The sequence below is a fragment of the Gavialis gangeticus genome, unplaced genomic scaffold (genome assembly GCF_001723915.1).
Source record: "Gavialis gangeticus isolate Ggan-Ray unplaced genomic scaffold, GavGan_comp1, whole genome shotgun sequence".
Taxonomy (NCBI): Eukaryota; Metazoa; Chordata; order Crocodylia; family Gavialidae; genus Gavialis; species Gavialis gangeticus.
In genome coordinates this window covers 87,892,480-87,898,795 of record NW_017729022.1, presented here as the reverse complement: position 1 = coordinate 87,898,795, position 6,316 = coordinate 87,892,480, and the positions used below count along the sequence as shown (strand labels likewise).

Sequence of the window (6,316 nt, the reverse complement as noted above, 5' to 3'; positions counted from 1 at the left end):
CATTATCAGGGGACAGCAGGGCAGGCCCTATGAGGAGAGTCTACGGGACCTGACCCTTTTCAGCCTCCAAAAGAGAAGGCTGAGGGGGGATCAAGTGGCCTGTTATCAACTAGTCAGGGGGGATCAGCAGGCATTGGGGGAGTCCCTGTTCCCCCGAGCACTGCCAAGAGTGACGAGGAATAACGGTCACAAGCTGGCAGAGGGTAGGTTTAAGCTAGATATCAGGAGGCACTACTTCATGGTCAGGGAGGCTAGAATCTGGAACCAACTTCCAAGAGAAGTGGTGCAGGCTCCTACCCTGGGGGTTTTTAAGAGGAGGTTAGATGAACACCTTGCTGGGGTCATTTGACCCCAGTACTATTTCCTGTCATGGCAGGGGGTCGGACTAGATGATCTACTCCGGTCCCTTCCGACCCTAGAAACTATGAAACTATCATCTATCACTAATTTGCCTCCCCCATTCAGTAAGGGACCCACACTTCCCTGATCTTCCTTTTATTGCTGACATACTTGTAAAAACCCTTCTTGTTACTCTTCACTTCCCTTGCTAGCTGCAACTGCAACTGTGCTTTGGCCTTCCTATTTCATCCCGGCATGCCCAAGCAGTGTTCTTATACTTTTTCCTAATCTTTTGCCCACATTTGCACTTCTTGTAACTTCCTTTTTGTGTTTTAGCTCACTGAAGAGTCCCCATGCTAAGCCAACCTGCCATACTTGATAGTCTTTCTGCATATCAGAATGATTTATTGCTTCACCCTCAGTAAGGTTTCTTCCTGTAAAATATAGCTCTCCTGCCCATCAGTTCCTTGAGTGAGTCAGAGTTTGCTTCTCTGAAGTCCAGAGTCCATACTTTGCTGCTCTTTCCTTCCTTTCCTCAGAATCCTGAACTCAATCATCTCATGGTCACTTCTGCCCAAGTTGCCATCCACTACTACACTCCCCCACCAATTCTTTCTTGTTTGCGAGCAGCAAGTCAAGAAGAGCATGGCCTCTAGTTGGCTGCTTCAGCATTTCCACTGGGAAGTTGTCCCCAATCCTCTCCAAAAACCTCCTGGATTACCCGCGCGCTGCTGGATTGCCTTCCCGGCAGATATCAAAGTGATTGAAATCCCCCATGAGAACCAGGGCCTGTGATTGGGAAACTTCCACTAGCTGTTTGAAGAAAGCCTCATCCTTCTGGTCTGGTGGTCTATAGCAGAAATCTACCATGACATCACCCTTGTTGCTTTCCCCTTTGACCCTCACCCAGGGACTTCCAGCAGGTCTATCTCCAGTTTCATACTGGAGCTCTGAGCAATCAAATGGTTCTTTTACATAAAACACAACTCCTTCTCCTCTGCCTATCCTTCCTGGACAGTTTATACCCATCCATGTTATTGGTCTAGTCATGTGAGCTATTTCACCAAGTCTCTGTTATTCCAAAGATGCTCTTCCCTCTCTTTGTTGGGTGGATCTACCCTCTTCCTAGCAGTTCTTCTTGGAACAACATCCCATGGTCAAAGAAGCCAAAGCCCTGCTGGCAACAGAGGGTCCTGCTGCGCAATCATGCATTAATCCACAGGACTAATGGGGAAGCTCCACCCGGGCCCTTCCCCTTCACTGGCAGGATCAAGAAGAGCACCACCTTGCAATGTGAATATACATTTAGCAAAAGAGTACAGCAGTGAGTGAAGGGTTTCTGGTAAGAAAGCAGACTGCTGAGCCTGAGAATAAAGATGAGCAAAATAGTTCCAACAACAATCATAATAATAATCTTACCTGTCTTTTTCACTCAAAACTCATGCCCATTTCTGGTTTAGGATATACAGATGTTTCCTATCTCCTTGTTTCCCCAAAAGACCCCCGAATCATACCCCTTGAATCTCATCCACTCTTATCTTATTGGTAGTCTATTAATTTCATTCCTTCCAGTCACTATCTTGGCTATTTAGACATTAAGAGCATTCCTTTTCTATGGATCTCAGGTGGGTAGTCATCTAACATGTGTTGTGCTCATGTTTTGGGGTGTTCTACATAACCCCAGTTTTATTCTGCTAAATATAGAACTGTAGAAAGAGTAGCAGACTGACACTATGGAAAAGATAAATATACAAGCACAGAAATTCCCTTAATGGACCATGTCAATGCAATGGTGTCAAGCATTCTGTCATTTGTGAGGGTCAGTGCCAACTGCTTCAGTGTAAATTGAGAGAAAATATAATTAAATAATTTGTCCCTGTGGAAACGTTATACGTAACACCTAATAGCTAGAGCTTAGCTTATGCATTTGAGCTTACACATTTATACAGTGAAGTTCCATACACCTTCTGAAATTGTTGCTTGTTTCTTGATATTTGATTGAGTTGATCAGAGAAATTTGATGGAAACATATTCTGTTGAAATTAACAAGCTTTAGCTTTGCTAAATCATATTAGTAGTGCCGGAATTTAGTTTTTAAATGAATATTTTGGCAATCAGTGTTCCACTTCTATGTTTTTAGAATGAAACACTTTGATTTTTCCATTTGTTTATGTTTTACAATTTTGAATGATAAATTATATATAACAACGTATGATAATGTGCTGAATTATTTGTATACTATAATATAAAATAAAGTAAAAATTGGCATGACTAGAGCAGTCAAGATAAAAATGGACGTGCCTAAATCAAGTATCAACTTAAAACAAATATTATTTTTATCTTCCTTTGCATAGAATTTCAAAATGTTCATTTTCTGATTTTGTATGATGAAAATTCCAATAACTTTCCTGAAATGGAACTTCCATTGCTTTAATATTCACTATCATAAGCTCTGAATATTCATATTAGTGATCTTAATTCAGCGTTTTTGAATTCTGACAAGGTCTATGACCAGTGATATTCTGGTTTCACAACCTGATGGTGCATCATGAGAAAAATGTAAACTGCATATTGAAAAAGTATACATCTAATTCTAATTGAAGATCTCATTCTGACAGCTCTAGAAATGGAGGCTAGAAACAGATGCTGTCCTTGGAGCGGGATCAGCTGCGTCTGGATGTGTCCCAGCATAGCTGATATACTTTGTCAGTGTCTATAGACATTGCCAGGGACCTTGTCGCACATGGTCAGGCCCCTGCCACTCTCAGGGCTCTAGAAGCTCAGTCCTGCAGGACAACATGCCCAGGTGCTGTGCCCAGATTTGAGGCATGCATCTGCAAGTGAGGGAACCATAATGTGAGTCCCCCGACTTGCAGATGCAGGCTCTGGGAATCCTCTGCTGGGTCTCTGGCTTGCAGACCTGTGCCCCAAGTTGGCAATAGTAATAGCATGATAGGCACGCTGCAGGAATCCTCTGAAGTGGGTTTCCAGTGGTGCGTGTCTGCAATGCCCCAGGAACGCAGGGAAATACCCAGCACACAATAAGCAAACTAGCATCCTCCCATTCAAGGTGGCACAAACTGTGACTACTTTTGGTTACAGCAACATTTTTGGGCACTTGGAGTACAACAAGGGGCTAAGACATCTGTTCGCTCACAATTTGTGCCACCATAAAAATGTAAAATGTTATAAGATAGCATAAACTTCCCCTGTAATGTACTTCAGTGTACTGTGGGGCACTTCAGTCAACATAAATATTTCTAGATTTTTTCCTGAGACTTCAGATTCCTAATTAATACCAGACTCTAACGGCTGATTATTCAGAACTGGGTTAGAATCAGTTGGATTAAGATCCATAGTCCATTGTGGACTACAGAGGCAAAATCAGAAGTATTTATTTGAACATCCAACCACCAAAATATCACTAGAATGATAATAGCAGTTATTTTCCTTTCTTTCATTTTACATATTTTTACCATTTTACCTCTCTACCTTTTGCCAGGATCATGAAAAAAGGCTTGAAGTTATTCAGCCTTCTGAATCACCAATTTATAAAAGAGATAGGTCATACACATGTAAAATAAAAAAATGCCCTCTCCAAGAATTCATCACGGGAAACTGAGAAAAAAAAAAGGAAAGGGTATGCCAAGACAATTTATTTCAGTTATCTTGACAGCAGAAATAATCAGAATATACAAAATAGAAAATTGTTCCATCGGAAGAACACCAGAAAGTAGCAACTACAATAAGACCAGCTTATTAAACATATAGGGACAAACAATGTTTATCAGTTTGCATTCTTGCCATATGCAATGTATCCCGAAAAGGCACTTGTTTTAATAGGCTTTGATTATTTTTGAATGGCATTGTTTACTCACAGATTCACAAAGCCAGAATTTGTCCATCAGAAAATGCAGCATTTGTTTTAAAAAAAGAGACTAATTTAATAATATTATGAGTCAACAAAATTTTGTTTGGGGAATATAAAAAGGTAGATTTTCATCAGGTCAGAATGCTCTGATTCAGCATTTTCAAATGTTTGTTTTATAGTTTAAACATTTAGAACATTAAATCAATATGAAACATTTTGGTTGATTAGGTATGACCTAGAGGAAATAACAAAATAAAGAATGATGATACAAATCAATTTGGAAAACACTGGGAAAAACAATTGGGGAAAATCTATCCAAAATACAAGGGTTAAACAAAGAGAGAAATCTAGAGTGCATTAGATAAATGGCATTGACAAAGCACAAAAAAGTTTAAGTAACAGTGAGATGCAAAACAGAAGCATTGAGATGTAGAACAAGAGAGTGACAGTCACCCCTCTTACAGGTTCCAATCCACCAGCAAGCCCAAAGCAGACAGACTGCTGTCCTTACCCAGAACCCACTGCAGTCATCAGGGTTCCATGCAGGTGAAGACATCTACCCTCACTGGAAGACTGGGAACTTTCTTTATATATGTAGCTGATATATTGTTTTCATTCCTGAGCACCACAGTGGCAAAGAAACATTGGTTAATTGGAGGGAATTTAGAGAAAAAGCAACATAACTAATCAAAAGGCTGGATTTTCCCTGAAGAACTAAAAATCTAAGGCCAAATTCTCAGCAGGTGCATATTGCTACTGAGCCACTGATGGCAATAATACTGCAACAGTTTCCACCTACTGAGGATCTGTCTCTGAGGGCAAGGCAAAGTTACTTGTTTGAAGTACCATATTTTATCTCATACAACATGCCTCAAAATATAATATATACTTTGTTTTTGAGAGGCTGAAAGAAGGAAGAAATGATTTTTTTTCTTCAGTTACAGCTACCCAGAGCAGGGACAGAGCCTAATCTTCAGCTGACTCACATTCCCTTTCTTGCTTAACTAAAGCTGAAACCCTAACAGCTGCTGAAGACTGATTCCCATGGTGGATCTATGGTTTTGTAAAGAGTTAAAGCCCTCCAAAGCTATGAAATATTAGGAGAAGAATCAGGAGCATTAACAGTCAGCAAAATTGCCTATGGAGCAAAATTATCATGGAGAAGGGTTAGTTTGATTAGTGAAACATCAAGAACATTAAAAGAGAAATAAGCATTAACAACTCTGGAGTGGACAGCAATAAGCCATTAAGTCAACTGACTTCCTTAGCTGGTAGGGATTAAGCAGGTGCTTCTATCTTAGTCAGAAAATCAGCTTCCCCACTTAATACATGCACTTCATATTTAGAAAATAGCCTGGACAAAGAATAATCTACAGGGCTGGAAAGACAGAGCTGGTGACTGAAGAGACCTTTTCTGTCTGTAATTTCTGTAATTAATGAATTAAGTCACTTGACTATCTCTTGTAGGGAAGTAATATTATTCCCAATCTAAAGATGAAAAAATTAAATCATGGGATGGATACTGCCTACAGGCTCAATAAAATGGTATCAGAGCTAGGAAGAGAGCAAAGGACTTTGACGGTACAGACTGATAGGCCAGGGACAGAAATTACACATAAACTGGTATAAGTAATCAGAAACTGACTCAAATCTGTAACACAGCAGAAGTTCAGTGCACGTAACAGATTCACAGAAGTTTAGGGCTGGAAGGGACCTTGTGAGATCATCAGGTCCAGCCCCCCTGCTCTGGGCAGTAAAGATGGCTAGGGTCAAATAACCCCAGCAAGGTGTGCTTCCAGACTCCTTTTGAAGATCTCCAGGGTAGGTGCCTGCACCACCCTCTCTGGTAGTCTATTCCACTTTGTGGTCACATGGCAAACAATGAAGAAGTTTTTCCTTATATCCAGTCTGAAACCTTCTTCTAGAAGTTTATGACCGTTGCTTTCAAAATGGATGAAATAGTTTTTAAAGCATAAATTACTTTCAAAATAGATTAAATCAATTTAAGATAAGCCTGGATGGATATAATATCAGACTTAACTGATTTAGGTTAAATCAGTCTGTTGAACTTCTGTCCCAGATCCCCTCCAGATTCAGGTTAACTCA

At 40.2% G+C, this 6,316-nt stretch overlaps 1 protein-coding gene across 2 annotated transcripts in view; it reads right to left on the bottom strand.

Moving 5' to 3' along the window:
* The window catches only part of LOC109297040 (perilipin-2-like), a 21,782-nt gene extending 17,005 nt beyond the window's left edge, over positions 1 to 4,777 (bottom strand). The window contains exon 1 of one of the 2 annotated variants that reach the window (XM_019516701.1): positions 4,722 to 4,777. The gene's annotated coding sequence lies outside the window, so the exon portion shown is untranslated. The remainder of the gene's footprint in view (positions 1 to 4,721) is intronic. The other variant, XM_019516700.1, reaches the window with a different exon arrangement.
* Between the last annotated feature and the right edge of the window lie 1,539 nt (positions 4,778 to 6,316).